The sequence below is a fragment of the Monodon monoceros genome, unplaced genomic scaffold, assembly GCF_005190385.1.
Source record: "Monodon monoceros isolate NGI ecotype Baffin Bay Population unplaced genomic scaffold, NGI_Narwhal_1 Super_Scaffold_12, whole genome shotgun sequence".
In the NCBI taxonomy this organism is placed as follows: Eukaryota; Metazoa; Chordata; class Mammalia; order Artiodactyla; family Monodontidae; genus Monodon; species Monodon monoceros.
Genome location: NW_021703768.1, coordinates 149,348,497 through 149,367,711, shown reverse-complemented (window position 1 = coordinate 149,367,711; position 19,215 = coordinate 149,348,497).

Genomic DNA, 19,215 nt, shown 5'->3' with positions numbered 1-19,215 from the left:
ATGAGTATAGTAATAGTGCCTACCCTGGAGGATTGTTTTGAGGATTAAATGAGAAGATGCCTATGGAGTGCTCAGGACAGTGCTGGGCACATGGCAGGTACTCAAGAAATACGAACCATCAAAGTAACACGACTGCTGGAAGTTGGTGCAACTTAGCCTTAGAGATAGCAATGGGATCAATCTGATGGAATTGCCATAGGAATTAACAGCAGTCTCATGGCTAGGGTTCTGATTGCTTGAGCTTTTGTTATGTGTGTGCCCTAGCTGCAAGGGAGGATGGAAAGTCTAGTCAGAGAAATGAAGCCATACCTCCACAAAAAGACATGTAGGCAAATGTTAACAGCAGCATTTTCCATAAAAGCCCAAACCTTGAAATAATCCAAACGTTCATCAGCTGGTGATGGGTAAATAAAATGCAATATATTCATAAACAGAATACTATTCAGCAATAAAAAGGCACAAGGATAAACCTCAAACACGTTATGGCAAATGAAAGCATCAGACAAAAAGAACCACAGACTGTATGATTTCATTTGTATGAAATGTCCAGGAAAGGGAAATCTAGAGACAGAAAGCAGGTCAGTGGTTACCTAGGGCGGGGGCAAGAGTGGTGCTTGACCACAAATGCTCATGAGTGATCTTTCTGGAATGATGGAAATTTTCTAAAAACTGGATTGTGGTGAGGGCTGCACACCTCTGTGAATTTTCTAAAAAAATCACTAAGTTTAACTTAAAATGTGGCAATTTTATGGTGTATAAATTATATCTCAAGGAAGCTACTCAAAAGTAAAGTGAGTTGGGGGGTTTCAAGATTCAGATTGTGAGGGAGCTTTCTAACTTATAAGAGATTTCCAAGGTTCTAGAAAGGCAGTGAGAATGGCAAACGTCCACTATATATTTCATGTTTATGGCAATCCCATGATATTAGTCTCTTCACACCCTTCGGTAAATGAGGCCGAGAAAGTAGCCTTTTAAAAAAATAATCTTTTTGAAAGAAGCTGTCGAAGCAGCCCTGCCAAGAAGCTTATCACATTAACACTTCTTTTTTTTTTTTTTAAAACATCTTTATTGGAGTATAATTGCTTTACAATGGTGTGTTATTTTCTGCTGCATAACAAATTGTATCAGCTATACGTATACATATATCCCCATATCCCTCCCTCTTGCGTCTCCCTCCCTCCCACCCTCCCTATCCCACCCCCCTAGGTGGTCACAAAGCACCTAGCTGATCTCCCTGTGCTATGCAGCTGCTTCCCACTAGCTATTTTACATTTGGTAGGGTATATATGTCCATGCCACTCTCTCACTTCATCCCAGCTTACCCTTCCCCCTCCCCGTGTCCTCAGGTCCATTCTCTACGTCTGCGTCTTTATTTCTGTCCTGCCCCTAGGGTACTTAATAACTTTTTTTTTTTTAAATTCCATATACATGTGTTAGCATATGGTATTTGTTTTTCTCTTTCTGACTTACTTCATTCTGTATGACAGACTCTAGGCCCATCCACCTCATGACAAATAACTCAATTCTGTTTCCTTTTATGGATGAGTAATATTCCATTGTATATATGTGCCATATCATCTTTATCCATTCATCTGTTGATGGACACTTAGGTTGCTTCCATGTCCTGGCTATTGTAAATAGAGCTGCAATGAACGTTATCGTACATGACTCTTTCTGAATTATGTTTTTTTCAGGGTATATGCCCAGTAGTGGGATTACTGGGTCATATGCTAGTCCTATTTTTAGTTTCTTAAGGAATCTCCATACTGTTCTCCATAGTGACTGTATCAATTTATACTCCCACCAACAGTGCAAGAGGGTTCCCTTTTCTCCACACCATCTCCAGCATTTATTGTTTGTAGACTTTTTGATGATGACCATTCTGACTGGTGTAAGGAGATACCTCATTGTAGTTTTGATTTGCATTTCTCAAGTGATTAGTGAATTTCTCTAAGGATAAGCATGCTTTCATGTGTTTGTTTGCAGTCTGTATATCTTCTTTGGAGAAATGTCTGTTTAGGTCTTCTGCCCATTTTTGGATTGGCTTGTTTGTGTTTTTAATATTGAGCTGCATGAGCTACTTGTATATTTTGGAGATTAATCCTTTGTCAATTGCTTCACTTGCAAATAATTTCTCCCATTCTGAGGGTTGTCTTTTCACCTTATTTATGGTTTCCTTTGCGGTGCAAAAGCTTTTAAGTTTCATTACGTCCCATTTGTTTATTTCCTTTTCTCTAAGAGGTTGGTCAAAAAGGATCTTGCTGTGATTTACGCCATAGAGTGTTCTGCCTATGTATTCCTCAAATAGTTTTATAGTGTCTGGCCTTACATTTAGGTCTTTAATCCATTTTGAGTATATTTTTTTGTATGGTGTTAGGGTGTGTTCTATTTTCATTCTTTTACATGTACCTGTCCAGTTTTCCCAGCACCACTTATTGAAGAGGCTGTCTTCTCTCCACTGTATATTCTTGCCTCCTTTATAAAAGATAAGGTGACTTGGGCTTCTCTGGTGGCACAGTGGTTGAGAGTCCACCTGCCGATGCAGGGGACATGGGTTCATGCCCCGGTCTGGGAAGATCCCACATGCTGTGGAGCGGCTAGGCCCATGAGCCATGGCCGCTGAGCCTGTGCGTCTGGAGCCTGTGCTCCGCAACAGAGAGGCCAAAATAGTGAGAGGCCCACATACCACAAAAAAAAAAATAAATAAATAAGATAAGATGACCATATGTGTGTGGGTTTATCTCTGGGTTTTCTATCCTATTCCATTGATCTATATTTCTGTTTATGTGCCAGTACCATACTGTCTTGATTACTGTATCTTTGTAGTATAGTCTGAAGTACAGGAGCCTAATTCCTCCAGCTCCATTTTTCATTCTCAAGATTGCTTTGGCTATTCGGGGTCTTTTGTGTTTCCATACAAATTGTGAATTTTTTTGTTCTACTTCTGAGAAAAATGCCCTTGGTAGTTTGAGAGGGATTGCACTGGATCTGTGGATTGCTTTGGGTAGTATAGTCATTTTCACAATGTTGATTCTTCCAACCCAAGAACATGGTATATCTCTCCATCTGTTTGTATCATCTTTAATTTCTTTCATCAGTGTCTTATAGTTTTCTGCATACAGAACTTTCGTCTCCTTAGGTAGGTTTATTCCTAGGTATCTTATTCTTTTGGTTGCAGTGGTAAATGGGAGTGTTTCCTTAATTTCTCTTTCAGATTTTTCATCATTAGTGTATAGGAATGCAAGAGATATCTGTGCATTAATTTTTTATCCTGCTACTTTATCACCTTCATTGATTAGCTCTAGTGCTTTTCTGGTAGCATCTTTAGGATTCTCTATGTATAGTATCATGTCATCTGCAAACAGTGACTGTTTTACTTCTTCTTTTCCAGTTTGGATTCCTTTTATTTCTTTTTCTTCTCTGATTGCCGTGGCTAAAACTTCCAAAACTATGTTGAATAATAGTGGTGAGAGTGGACAACTTTGTCTTGTTCCTGATCTTAGTGGAAATGGTTTCAGTTTTTCATCATTGAGAACAATGTTGGCTGTGGGTGTGTCATATATGGCCTTTATTAAGTTCCCTCAATGCCTACTTTCTGGAGAGTTTTTATCATAAATGTGTGCTGAATTTTGTCAAAAGCTTTTTCTGCGTCTATTGAGATGATCATATGGTTTTCTCCTTCAATTTGTTAATATGGTGTATCACATTGATTGATTTGCGTATATTGAAGAATCCTTTTATTTCTGGGATAAACCCCACTTGATCATGGTGTATGATCTTTTTAAGGTGCTGTTGGATTCTGTTTGCTAGTATTTTGTGAAGGATTTTTGCATCTATGTTCTTCAGTGATATTGGCCTGTAGCTTTCTTTCTTTGTGACATCCTTGTCTGGTTTTGGTATCAGGGTGATGGTGGCTTCGTAGAATGAGTTTGGGAGTGTTCCTCCCTCTGATATATTTTGGAAGAGTTTGAGAAGGATAGGTGTTAGCTCTTCTCTAAACATTTGACAGAATTCGCCTGTGAAGCCATCTGGTCCTGGGCTTTTGTTTGTTGGAAGATTTTTTTTATCACAGTCTCAATTTCAGTGCTTGTGATTGGTCTGTTTATATTTTCTATTTCTTCCTGGTTCAGTGTTGGAAGATTGTGCTTTTCTAAGAATTTGTCCATTTCTTCCAGGTTGTCCATTTTATTGACATATAGTTGCTTGTAGTAATCTCTCATGATCCTTTGCATTTCTGCAGTGTCAGTTGTTACTTCTCCTTTTTCATTTCTAATTCTATTGCTTTGAGCCTTCTCCCTTCTTTTCTTGATGAGTCTGGCTAATGGTTTATCAATTTTGTGTATCTTCTCAAAGAACCAGCTTTTAGTTTTATTGATCTTTGCTATTGTTCCCTTCATTTCTTTTTCATTTATTTCTGACTTGATCTTTATGATTTCTTTCCTCTGTTAACTTCGGGGTTTCTTTCTGTTGTTGTTCTTCGCTCTCTAATTGCTTTAGGTGTAAGGTTAGGTTGTTTATTTGAGATTTTTCTTGATTCTTGAGGTAGGATTGTATTGCTATAAACTTCACTCTTAGAACTGCTGTTGCTGCATCCCATAGGTTTTAGGTCGTCGTGTTTTCATTGTCATTTGTTTCTAGGTATTTTTTGATTTCCTCTTTGCTTTCTTCAGTGATCTCTTGGTTATTTAGTAGTGTATTGTTTAGCCTCCATGGGTTTGTATTTTTTACAGATTGTTTCCTGTAATTGATATCTAGTCATGTAGCATTGTGGTCAGCAAAGTTACTTGATATGATTTCAATTTTCTTAAAATTACCAAGGCTTGATTTGTGACCCACGATATGTTCTATCCTGGAGAATGTTCCATGAGCACTTGAGAAGAATGTGTATTCCGTTGTTTTTGGATGGAATGTCCTATAAATATCAATTAAGTCCAACTTCTTTAATGTATAATTTAAAGCTTGTGTTTCCTTATTTATTTTCATTGTGGATGATCTGTCCATTGGTGAAAGTGGGGTGTTAAAGTCCCCTACTATGAATGTGTTACTGTCGATTTCCCCTTTTATGGCTGTTAGCTTTTGCCTCATGTATTGAGGTGTTCCTATGTTGGGTGCATAAATATTTACAATTGTTATATCTTCTTCTTGGAGCATTATGTAGTGCCCTTCTTTGTCTCTTGCAATAGTCTTTATTTTAAAGTCTATTTTGTCTAATATGAGAATTGCTACTCCAGCTTTCTTTTGGTTTCCATTTTCCCATCCCCTCACTTTCAGTCTGTATGTGTCCCTAGGTCTGGAATGGGTCTCTTGTACACAGCATACATATGAGTCTTGTTATTGTATCCATTCCTCCCGTCTATGTCTTTTGGTTGGAGCATTTAATCCATTTACAATTAAGGTAGTTATCGATATGTATGTTCCTATTACCATTTTCTTAATTGTTTTGGGTTTGTTTTTGTAGGTCTTTCCTTTCTCTTGTGTTTCCTGCCTAGAGAAGTTCCTTTAGCATTTGTTGTACAGCTGGTTTGGTGGTGCTGAATTCTCTTAGTTTTTGCTTGTCTGTAAAGGTTTTAATTTCTCCGTTGAATCTGAATGAGATCCTTGCTGGATAGAGTAATCTTGGTTGTAGATTTTTCCCTTTCATCACTTTAAATATGTCTTGCCACTCTCATCTGGCTTATAGAGTTCCTGCTGAAAGATCAGCTGTTAATCTTATGGGGATTCCCTTGTATGTTATTTGTTGCTTTTCCCTTGCTGCTTTTAATATTTTTTCTTTGTATTTAATTTTTGATAGTTTGATTAATATGTGTCTTGGCATGTTTTTCCTTGGATTTATCCTGTATGGGACTCTCTGTGCTTCCTGGAGTTGATTGACTATTTCCTTTCCCATATTAGGGAAGTTTTCAAATATAATCTCTTCAAATATTCTCTCAGTCCATTTCCTTTTCTCTTCTTCTTCTGGGACCCTTATAATATGAATGTTGGTGCATTTAATGCTGTCCCGGGGTCTCTGAGACTGTCCTCAAACTCTTTTCATTCTTTTTTCTTCATTCTGCTCTGCAGTAATTATTTCCACTATTTTATCTTCCAGGTCACTTATCCGTTCTTCTGCCTCAGTTATTCTGCTATTGATCCCTTCTAGAGAATTTTTAATTTCATTTATTGTGTTGTTCATCATTGTTTGTTTGCTGTTTTGTTCTTCTAGGTCCTTATTAAACATTTCTTACATTTTCTCCATTCCATTTCCAAGATTTTGGATCATCTTTACTATCATTACTCTGAAGTCTTTTTCAGGTAGCCTGACTCTTTCCTCTTCATTTATTTGGTCTGGTGGGTTTTTACCTTGCTCCTTCATCTGCTGTGTATTTCTCTGTTTTCACATTTTGCTTAACTTACTGTGTTTGGTGTCTCATTTTAACAGGCTGCAGGTCCGTAGTCCCCGTTGTTTTTGGTGTCTGTCCCTAGTGGGTAAGGTTGATTCAGTGGGTTGTGTAGGTTTCCTGGTGGAGGGGACTAGTGCCTGTGTTCTGGTGGATGAGTTTGGATCTTGTCTTTCTGGTGAGCAAGACCATGTCCAGTGTTGTGTTTTAGTGTGTCTGTGAATTTATTATGATTTTAGGCAGACTCTCTGCTAATGGGTGGGGTTTTGTTCCTGTCTTGCTAGTTGTTTGGCATGGGGTGTCCAGCACTGTATCTTGCTGGTCATTGAGTGGAGCTGGGTCTTAGCATTGAGACAGAGATCTCTGGGAGAGCTCTTGCCGATTGATATTATGAGGTGCCGGGAGGTCTCTGGTGATCTAATGTCCTGAACTCGGCTTTCCCACCTCAGAGTTTCAGGTCTGACACCCGCTGGAGCACCAAGACCTTGTCAGCTGCACGGCTATTGAAATATACATAATTTTGGCCTCATTGGCTAGAGTATTTATTCCACTGAAAGATGGTTTACTTCCCACACCGTAACTAGAGAAAGCCCTCAGGCAGCAACGAAGACCCAATGCTGTTCCACTAGAGCAGCACACTGCTGGTGGACGAGAAGCTCTTCCCGTACATTAACATTTCTTAATCCTTCTATGTTTTAGCCCCAAATCCCTTTACCTCTCTAAGTCTCAGTGTCCTCTTCTGACAATGAGAGTGATTGTCACAAGTATTAAGAGAAATAACTAGGTAAAAATAGAGGGTTGATACATAGCAGGGGCTCAAAATATGTGGCATCTTAATCTAAACTCCTAATTTAAAGGTTCTCCCTAAACATCTATCTTCAGAAGTTAACATGAGTTCTAAAATTCATTGAATTTTTTAAAAGCATGGATACTTACCTTTAAAAGGTATACAGTATAGATTCCAATGGGAACTTCTCAATGTGAAGGACAGTTTTGTTGCACACAAATGAGCCCAAATGGAATGGCTGTGTACTGTGAGCACTTCATCAGAAATTGGAAGCAATATTTGCCATATGGGATAAAACATGGCACTGAATTATGTTCAGTAATTACAATCAAATGAATTCTAATCAGAAAGGAGATAACAAATGGAAAATATCAGCTATTGCCAGTGATATATGTGACTCGAGAGGCTTAATTTCAGCAAATACTGTAACAGATTAACCTGGCCTTATGATTTAATGATTTTTAATGGCGTTGAACAATTATGGAGCTGTAACAGCTGGATAGAGAGCTCCCTGCCCATCTGTGCTGCCATAGTCTCATCCCTTATTATCTCTTCCTTGGAGCTCAGATCCTGCCTCCTCCCTGAGTATCCTCTTCACAGTCTCACTCCTTAAAATCCTAGAGCCACCATCCTAACACACCTAATTAGGTCATTCCATTCAGCAGTTCCAACTCTTTTCAGGGTGAAGTCTAAATCGGTTGCTGGCATTTAAGGCCTTTTCTTTGTGCTTTCTGCTGTCATATTAGACTAGCCTCTAAATTCCTGATTCATAACTTCTTAGGTCTGTTAATCAGTGTTTGCTGCATAACAAGCATTCCTCAAATCTCAGAAACTCACAATAACACATGTTATCTTGTGCTCTCAGATCTGTGTGTTGGCTGTGGTTCTGATGACCTCAGCTAAATTTGGTTCCCAGCAGTGAGTTGATTTCAGGTCTTCTCCATATGTCTCAACTTAGGACCCAGGTTGGAGGAGAAATGGCTCCTTGGGGCATGCTTTTGTTCCAGTTGAGCATGTTACTGAACCCAGGTTCAGCTGCTTCCTTCTCAGAAGCCAATAATTCGAGAGGCAAGTGTCAGTAGGAAGGAAAGGTGCTTTAATCAGAAAAGCTGGCAACTGCGGGGAGTTGGTTGACTCATGTCCAGAGACCATCTTCGAAGATTCTGCTCAGCTCTGACAGTTTTTAAAGGGAAAAATGGGGGGGGGGGGGGGGGGGGCGGAGAATCTCAGTGAATCATTGAGGCAAGAGGTTTGGGTCTGCATCCTTCTCTGTTGTGTGCAGACTGGCTGACTCTCTCTTCAGATGTTATCTTGCCTGAATGATCCACCTGCAGGATTGCTGTTGGGGGTAGAGAGCTAGTCATTTTTTTTTTTTAAACTGACTTCTTTTTATCCAGGAAAAGAATCAACAGGTTAGACAAGGCACAATGTGCATTCAGGAGAGCATAAGTCAGGAGTTACTTAATTGCTTAGTTAACCATATAATTCCTATCGTTAAGTTCTTTTAAGATTAGAGGGGAACAGAAATGGGCCAACAGGAAAGGGGAAAAGAGTTGCTTTCAAGCACAAGTGAAACTTGCAAGGACATTTCAAGCCTCACCTGGGATGTTGTGTATCACATCTGTTCTCACACTATTGGCTCAGAATCAATAGGTCACTTAGCTTACCAAGAGTCCTTCAAAGTCACGTGACAAAGACATGAGTCCATAGTCATGTTACAGGGAAGAATGGGAGAGTTGGGCCCAATATTCCAATCTACCACACCAAGGAAACTGAGACTAGTGACTCTACCTCTTTGAACCTCAGTTTTCTCATCTTTAAAGTGGGGCTGTTGACACCATGCAGAGTTAAGATAGAGATTAAATAAGGTAATGAAGGGGAAAGTACCACTTAAACTGTAAAGAACAGCAGAAGCACTTGTTACTAGTCTTATGACAGAGAATAGGTTTCATGTTTTTTTCATCCCCAGCACAATGTCTCCTATGCAGTACATATATCATAAAGGAATGAGTGAAGGAATATTTCCCCAAATGCTTCAACAACGTTACTTTGTCTAGCCATTGTTTTGCTGCACCATAAGCTAGCCCTCTGTCTCTTGGTAACAATACCCTGACACTTCTCTGAGAAACCAGAAAACATCCCTCCCTCACTGTCACTTCATGGGGTGAGTACAAAGTGTTTATCTATAGCGATAGCTCCAAAAATGGATTTGCAACCTGGGTCTGGTCTATGAGAACCCAAAATGCCTTAGTAATTGGGTCTGCAATGAACACACATCGTGAGCCTGGCCAATTAAAGCCATCCAGGACTGTTGCTGGAACTATTTAGAAAGAGGCACTTATTTTTTTACTTGGCATTTTCAAGCTAGTAGACAAACTTGGAGTTGCTGGGGGGTTGTCTTTCTACCCTATGGGAGTAGAATAAAGTCAGCGGAGAGGAAAGCAGAATGAAGCAATGGAGAGAGCTGATCTTCTGAAGATATTGACTGAGTATCTGGAAACAGCCATCCCCTAAAATAACCCTATGTCTGGCCTTTCTGTTTTTTGAGCCAATACATTCCTTTTTTTGTTTAAGGCATTTTGAGTTAGATTTCTGTCCAAAGAAAGCTAATACAGAAATAGGATTGCTTCAGAACAAATAAAAATATATATCTGAAGGCCTCCCACTGGTCTCTTGGGTAAACCTAACCAGACTTAAGAGAACTTTTGCATTTTGTACCGGTTCTGAGATGTTGCTATCTGGACCCACCCTCTGTGACTGGAAAGGAGCCCCGTCCCTCTATTTGTCACTTTGCATCACTGTTTGACATAGAAAGGGAGATAAGAAATGGAAGTAAGGGATGTTTGGGGCCCCACACCCTGGCTCATCCTCAGAGAGCTGGCTTCCCAGTGGATAGCCCCAAGGACCCAGAGATAGCCTCCTTTCCCAAGATTCTGACCCCACCTGTTTTAGCTAATGATGATGGCTGTCTTCTTCTCTCCAACTCTGTCAAGTGCTTCCACCACTTGACCCAGGGACCTTCTGCCCAGGCTGCAGTCTTTGTTAAAATTCCCAGTTGGCCCGGTCTCATATCTATTGCTCCTGGCTAAGCCTTTTAGCATTGGGATTACAAAGAGCAGTGCAGAGATACTGTGGGCTCTGGAAACAGACAGAGCTTGGGCTGAATCCCAGTCCCATGATTTACTACCTGTATGACACTGGGCAAGTCACTTAAACGCTCTGAGCCTCAGGTTTCCTTTCTGCAAGCAGATATAATAACATCTTTCTCCAAGGCTGTTGTGAGATTCTAATGAGCTGATATATAAAAGTGCTTTGCATAGTATGTCGTAGGCAATCAATACATGGTAGATATTATCATTTTCATTTCTTTTGTTCTTTCTTGCATTTTTGTGCAATTTATTGGGTTTGATGTCTGTGCTACTCAAATACACTGCAGGTAGATGAGGGCAGGCACATGTGTGATGTTTCCTTGCATTCCTTATTGTTCTAGTAAGATCTCAGCACAGAATGGTTCCCTAATGACATGACTTGAGGGAAGATAAATGAAGAACAGGATGTACAAGTGATGACCTGAAGGAAAGAATGTGGAGAAATGAGGCAGTCAGCCATTGATTCAGCCATCCCTGATTGAACTCTTTCTCTGGATCAAACATTTAAGACAAAGTTATGGTGTTTGAGGAGCTCAGTCAAGTGGAGAAGACCAAGAAGAAAACAAGCAAGTAAAAATAGAGCATTTCTTTTGGTTACAGATAAAAGAAGTCTACTTCAGCCATCTAGAACAAAAAGGAGACATGTTGGATGGATGTTGATATTTTCATGGAACAAGAAAGCTTTGGGAAGGAGGGAAGGAGGGAACTACTAAGGTGGCTCACGGCACTTTGTCGAGAGCGTTGCTATTAACACAGCCATGTTACCAAGCACTCCCAGCCTCCCTCCCACTTCCTAGGGGAAATGTTACTATTGCCAAGAGAGATGCTCTTATTGTCCCTGTTTGGGTCATGCATTTGCTTCTGGACCAATCAGAAGGTCCACCCATGTCAGGGTTTGGAGGCCATTTCTAGGGAAGGTGCATCATAAACCAGGCAGTTCCCAGGGAAGTCGTTTCTACATCATTAAACACTAAGTCGAGATTTGCACAGTGTCCTTGATCAGGCTTCAAAGAAGTGGAGAAAGTTCTCCAAGAAGAGGTGGTCACTGAGTGCGGTGGCCTTGAAAACAGTTCATGAGATAATCCAGGTCAACAAACTTGACCCTGAAGAAAGAGGGACTCAGTGGGCTTCCAGGCCTGAAGCTCACAGAAGGCCCTGTTTGACCAAATTTGCCCTCAGAGGACTGTTATAATCACAGTGGGAAAACACCCCAAACAAACTGTGCCTCTGGGGCATCTCAGCTGGTCAGGAGATCTGGTTTAGGGTGTAGGGGTCCCTTTCCACCTGAGCTGGAGCCTTTCCATAATGTCAGGGAGGGGCAATGGTGGGAGAAAACAAGATAGAGTCAAAAATGTGGGTTCTAGTCCGGCCCAGCCACTTATCAGCTGCCTGGTGATAAGGAAGTTTTCTCCCTATGACTCAGTTATCACATCTGCAAAGTGGAAGAAATCATATTTATTTCTCAGGCTGGATGTGCAGGTTAGGGGAGGTGTGTTTGAAACCATCTATCAAGAGTTAGCAGGACCAGACGACCCATCCATGCCCATGGGTTTCTTTTTTCATTGTACCTTTGCCTCTGTGCTCTTCCCAGGATTCTAATCATCCTTTTGATGGATGAATTTTGGGAAGAGTCCATAACAGCAACATTCAGATGCCAGGAACTCAGTGACCCTGCATGTTTCAGTGACCTTATCAAAATCCTGAGAACTGGCTGGGAGGGAGGCTTCCCTATATGTGCTGAACAGAGCTTGTTCTATTTATGGTTCTCACTCTTGATAATTGCACTTTTCTGTGGGTTTTTTTTTTTTTTTTTTTTTTTTTTTTTTGCAGGCATGGGCCCAGCCCTTATTCCTGGCTTATTTCTGGCCAAGTCTGTTTCAGATGGTTAATCTCTGGAATTCCAGCAGAGAAACTGCTGAAAGGCATTATCCCAGTCTCAGGAGGAAGCCCCGGCTCTAATGCCCTGATTCCCCCATTTCCATCCGACTCATGGAATGGCAAGTGCATTCCCCAAACATCTTATTACATAACAGAGGACAGCACACTGGTGGCGGTTATTTTATTTACTCCCTGGTTTCCCCGTGGGTCCATCGCTGGGATGTCAGAGAAGCATCTGGAGAGTGGCAAGCATGAGGCTTTGGAGTCACAGACCAAGGTTCTAATCTTGCCCTGCAGCTCAGGAACTGTGGAGCCTGGGGCAATCTCTATAACCTTTCTGACCCTGTTTGTTATCTGTGAAATAGGGATAGTATCACTGGGTTGTGGTAAAGCTCAGGTGAGATGCTTTAGGAAAGTGCTTTTGTGAAATGGCATCTGCTTGTGGAAGGGACTCAGTAAATGTTAGTTTCATTCACCTTTCAGGTTAGAATAATAGGCGCCCTGGGTCCCTCTTCTCTCCAATGGCCTGCCTCTCCGTAATAGCAAGGCTCTTTCTGTATCTCACTAAGGGTACTTGGCTCCTTTTGGTGGTCACAAATATAAAAGGAAGGAATTAGGGATTGGAAGTAGAGATGTGCGTGTATCTGCAGGCTTGTATTTTGCACATGGAAATATGAACGATTAGGAGGCTCATGGGGGACTAGGACCCCAGCTGGGCAGCCCCAGAATGGGAGTACCTTCAACAGTTGTGAGGAGTGCAAATATTCAGGCAGGTCAGGGTCACAGACAGAGGGAGGAGGCCTGGGCCTTGGATCTAGGATGCTACTGCCCTCTCTGGGTCTTGATTTCTTCATCTATCAAATGGGGTGGGATGCGGCTCGGGCCAGAACTTTTGTTCACTTAATCAAACATTGTGAAAGGATCAGTGTGGTTCTTTAGGGTTTAGTGACTCAAGTATCAGGCCCTCTATCAAGTGACCTGAACCCTATTTTACTTAGCTGTAAAATGGGAGAATGGGAGTAGTAATCAATTCTGCCTTGTGAGTTTGTTATGAGAATTAGAAACACTGTAAAGCAATAAGACCTATCTTAGTTAGGACTAGTAGTAGTTCTACAACTAGTGGGTATCGCCTTCATTTGGACCAGAAGCATGGTGTACCATCTTACAGAGAAAGATGGGTGCAGACAAATAGGCTAGGTTGGTTATAATTCTGTTTCTGTAAGGAAAGTGGCTCTTTTTTGATTCAGGGAAAATGTTTGTTTCTGATAATCTATGGAGGAAAAACATGGTTTGCCTTAAACTCATGAATCTTCTTCCTGATTTCATGAAGAGCTCCTGGGTTTGGGGAAGATCATAGTCAATGAGTTTCATCTCTGAAGATGATTAAATGATACAAACCACTCTTTTATTCGACCCAGTATAGTACTGATTTATATGTTAATTAAACCCTACCCACTGGGAACTAGTGAAAATCTACTCGCTAATAGATCTAAAGTCATGGCTTCCTATTTGAATATCATCCAGGTGGGATAAAAAGAATCTTCTTGTGACATGGATACACCTGTCACTTAGAAGAACACCTATGGAGGTGTAAGGTCCTCCCGTTAGATAATATTCTTCCCAAACAAATCTTTTATTCAGCAAATGAAGACTGAGTACCCGCCGTGACCCAAGCAGTTGCTATACTTATTTTGGTTTTCCCATTTAGATCTCACAGTTATCCTGGTTTGACCAAAACGTATTATATTATATGTGACTGTTGGCTCTGTCTCTGGCTTATTTAAGCTAAGATAAGAACTCTTGATAAAAACGAGGTAACAGATCAGATCAGACACATCCCTTCCTTGCATCCTCCTGTCCATCCACCCAACGTTTGTTGAGCATTACTGTGCTGGGTATGGAAAAGGACACAGTCGTGGACTAGATCGTCAGTGTTGTCTCCATTTATTAGGTGAGGAAACTAAGGCCCCCAAAGATGGACTGACCTTCCTAGGGTCATACAAGTGTTAAGTTGTAGTTCCGGGTCTAGAGCCCAGATCTGACGTACACTTGTCTAGGGCTCTTTCCACTGGTTACTGATTGCATCATTTCTCCCAGATGCAGCATGAGGGTGGTTTCAGAGACCATCCTTTTATGGCTCTGGATCATTTCTTTGAGATTCTTTTAGCTCTTCAACCTTCTGTGAGCTGGCTCCATTCCCCAGATGACTTCCTTCCTGGCTATGAGATGACTACTTCCAAATGACACCACTGCACTACCATTGCTGGGACTGTTTCCTCAGTCACACTCGCCGAGTGACAGAGGTGGGTCTATTCTCACAACCATCAAATCAAAACTGTGTGCTTCCCTCAGATTGGATGACCTTAGATCAGGTGACCACCTCTGGACTAATCACTATGTATGCCTGGAGCTTGTCATACCCTGATGGGTATAAGCCTGGGTTTCGTGCTAGAGTTTGAACCAATCATTGTGGCAAGGGGGTGGGATTACCCTAACTGGCTCGGACATTCAAAGTGCACCCTAGACTGGGGTAAGATTAATCCCACCCAATCTGGAGAAGGGAGAAATGGATGTTGGGGAAGACACCACGTACCTACTACCACAATCAAAATCAAAATCATAAGAGCAGCAGCATACCAATAAGTGCCATTTACTGAGTACTTACTCTACATGGATTTTCATTTTCATCTTCACAGTAATTTCAAGAGACAGACACTAGCATTATTCCCATTTTCTGACCAAGAAACCAAGGCCTAGAGTAGGCAAATAACTTGGCTTAGGTCACGCTACTTGTAGTTTTTGTAGAGCTGGGATTTTTGTATTTATTTATTTTTTATTGAAATATAGTTGATTTACAATGTTGTGTTAGTTTCTGGTGTACAGCAAAATGATTCAGTTATACATAAATATGCATATTCTTTTCCATTATAATTTATTACAGGATACTGAATACAGTTCCCTGTGCTATACAATAGGATCTTGCTGTTTATTCATTCTATATATATTTTGCATCTGCAGACCTGGGATTTTAACCCAAATTATCAGACCCCAGAGCTCTTGATATCCTGTTGCCAATCCTTGGCTTGCTGTACTTACCCTTCTTACACTCCAGGGCAGCTGCTTGTTTAGTGGTTCTGTTTCCCAGCTAGAATGTAAGCTCCATGTCCATGGGGATGAGCTCTGCCAGTGACAGGGAGCTCACCACCTCACAGGCAGCCCGTTGCCCTTAGCTGTATCTCTAATTGTCATCTAATAAGACTTCACAAGGTAACAGCTGTGAAATCTGTATGTGTTTAGGAAGAAGGAACACTTACTTGTAACCACGGATGTGCTGTATGTCTGTCCATCAACCTTCATCAGTTTGGTGCTGCCTCACCTCTTGTCTTATTGAGCAAATGCCCAGGAGAGATCATGCAGACTATGGAAAATTGTTTAGTGGCCACCAATCCCTCCCCTTCCAATGTGCTCACCCCTCTGCAATGTGACTTTGTTACTCCTCCCATCCAGAGGTGGCATCCACTTCCCTGCTCCCTTGCATCTGGGCTGGCCTTATGACTGCCTTGCTCCATAGAATGTGCTGGAAATGGCACAGTGCAAGTTCTAAAGCCTAAGCCTCCTTAGGCTTGTAGCTTCCTCCTCTGCCCTGTTGGAAGGCTGCTGAGGCCACCATATGGGACCACGTGATACTGAAAGAGGAGTGGTCATGTGGAGAACTGAGGCTCTCCAACAAGGGAAACGGCAAATACCAGATGCATGAGTGGGGCCTTCTGACCATCCAGCTGAATGCAGCCACATGAGCGAGCACAGGCTAAACCAGCAAAGGAACCACCCAGCTAACCTGCAGAATTGTGAGAAAGAGTAAATCATTGTTCATTTAAGCCACTAAGTTTGGGGGTGATTTGTTACACAGCAATAGGTAACTTATACACAACTGCTACTTTTTTCCTCTATAATGTTCTCCAAATTCCCTCAAGCTCTTCATCCTACTCAGCAAATCAGTCTTCCCATGTCACCATGGTGCTAGATGAATCGCTAAGCTCTCTGAACACCAGAGTCTAGAGGAAGGTTTATATGGGGCTGGGGAGGTTCAAGAGCATGAAGCCACTAGGCACCTCAGGTGTGCAGATAGGAAGGGTTATCAGGGAGGAAGTCACTTGGCCTCTAATTCATCACATTTCTGGGTCACAAGTTGGTCTTTAGAAGGGTCTCTGAGATGAACCAATAGAAAGGGAAGCGGTTTATGAAGAGGTAGGAGGGAAAGGAGATGCCCTCGGGATGCAAACAGCCAATGCAGCCCACCAGCACCATTTATCCACCAGCAGTGTCGCAGGTCTGCTCAAGGAAAGTAAGAGCCTATTCATACTGTGTCACTCATTAAAAACAAGATGCTACTGTCTCAGTGAGAATAGATTAGGGGGAGGAGGAGGAGAAGCATTGAAACTGTAACAAGTTTGAATGACCCAGACTTCATTTTACTACTATAAAATTGATTATTAAGGAAATTAAAAAAAAAAAAAAAAACCTTAAAATGCTCTGGAAAAGAATGCAGACAGGAAAACTAGGAGCAGATACTAAGGTGGGCTATAAGCAGCCCAGCCCAGTGGTGAAAAGCTCAGATTTCAGAATCAAACGGCCTAAGGTTAAGCCTCAGCTTCTTCACAAATTGTGTGTGACTTGAGCAAATCACTCATTGCACCAAACTCCAATTTCCCCATCTGTCAAATGGGGAAAATAATTGTATACAATGCATCAAAAATGCTTAGCGTTGTGCCTCGGTCTACACCTCTCCTCTTCTTATTAGATGATGTTTTTGTTGTTTTGGCTGCTCTGGATCCTTTCATCTGATAATAGAAGCCAGTTTTTGTTGGGAAATCACCTCCTCTTCTACTATCATTTCTATGGGGTTTAGGAGGAACTATCCATCTTCCTGCTCTGGGGTGGACCTTGTGACCCAGTCCTGTCCCAACCAGAGAATTCCACAGTAATTGGTTTAGGGCTAGGGAATGGCCACATCGGCCCAATGAGAGACAGCCCTGGGACTATTGCTGGAGTCACCGGATTAGAAAGCATGTATTCCATAAGAGAGTAAGCTAGGGATGGATGGAGGTCACTTTGCCATTATTTGACTAGAGTGTGTCTGATAACAGAGTCCGGAGGAAAGTAGAATTGAAAGAGATGGAAGGAGACCATTTCTTGATGACTTTGAGCTCTGGGTCCAACTGGGTCTGATGCAGACTACAACCTGGCATGAGCTAAGTTTCTGTTTCTGCAATCAACAATAACCTGTTAGCTAGAGGCTTCAAGCATGGCCATAAATGCCCAGTTCACCAAGAATTCCTGCAGAAGCTGGAACAGAGATTCTGTTCAAGTGACCCTAGATAGAACTGTCTTCACATCACGAGTCTATCACCACAGTTCCTGTTCCTTCTCTGCCACTAATCCATCATGTGACTTTGGGGATGGGAGTCAAGACCACCCAGCTTTGTCTCTCAGGAAGGGCCTGGATCTTTCCTTTCTGTGATCTGATGTGTGTTCTTTAGAGCAATAGCTTCTCAGTGTATAATGAGGTATTACCTGAAGAAAAGGTTTAATGATCAAATAAACTCAGGGTTTATGAAACTCAGGTTTTTGAAACCCTGAGTTAAAAAAGAGAAAACATGTTTTAATACTGCAGGACTTCTCAGAGCGCTTAATGCACGAATGCACTAATATTCCTAAGTATAGGTACTGTCTGAAAGAGATGCTGAATAAATAGTACTTCCCGGACACAGCTGACCATGAAATTCTTTCCCCGGGAAAATCCTCATTGAGCTAGTGTTCTCTGAAACACAGTAAAACACAACTATAGGGATGACTGAGCATCTTCTTAATGGGTGAAGTGATTTAACACTGGCTGGAGTTTTAACTCTTAGATCCTATGTGCATATATTCATTCAAACATTTAACAAGCACCTACCTTGCACCAGACAGTGTATTAGGCCCTGGAGGGTTATAGAAATTAACGAGGTGTTTGTTCCTGCTCTCATGAGGCTCACAGGATAGAGGAGAGGACAGGAAAATACACACACACACACACACACACACACACACACACACAGAGAAAATGGTGATGCAATGTGCTCAGAACTACAGTTGGGAGAGCTAGAAGGGGAGCATAGGGACTGAGCATGTAATGCAGAGTGTACAGCATAGAGACGTATCTAATCCCAACTGGGAGATGAAGGATGGATTCATTTAAATTGATTATAGAAAGGCAAGATGTTCCCTAGTGCTTGGATACAGAGGAGAGTACACAGGCAGGAGAAACACGCGAATGAAGGGTCAGATATCTGAAAAAACAGGGCACTAGTTTGTGAGACTGTAGTATGGGGATAAGTGGCTAACGAGTAAGTACAACCCAGATCATGAAGACCTATGCTGAAAAGTTGGGAATTTATTTTGTACATAGCAGGGAACCATCAAAGGTCAAGGTCTTTGATCTGCCCAGATACATCTTTTCTTTTGCGGTACGTGGACCTCTCACTGCTGTGGCCTCTCCCGTTGCAGAGCACAGGCTCCAGACGCACAGGCTCAGCGGCCATGGCTCACGGGCCCAGCCGCTCCGCGGCATGTGGGATCTTCCCGGACCGGGGCACGAACCCGTACCCCCTGCATCGGCAGGCGGACTCTCAACTGCTGCGCCACCAGGGAAGCCTCCAGATACATCTTTTTATAGTTACCCTGGAGAAATGGGAATGATGAGTTGGTAGGGAAATGATATGGGGGTGAAAAATATGGAGGTTTCTGTATGGTGAGAAGACACTTGTGAGTTCCTGACATGTCAGGAAATAACTCCTTACATTTCCAGAACATTTGGATAATAATCTGAAGTCTCTATTTAATGCTCATTTCAGAAACCAGACAAAACCCTTAAGCAAAAGATTGCCAAGGTTTTGAGTCCACTAAGTATAACAGGCAAGGGCATTAGTATTTCTCAGAGAGATACTGATCCAGGGCAGTGATGATGGTGATTATTATTCTGCAG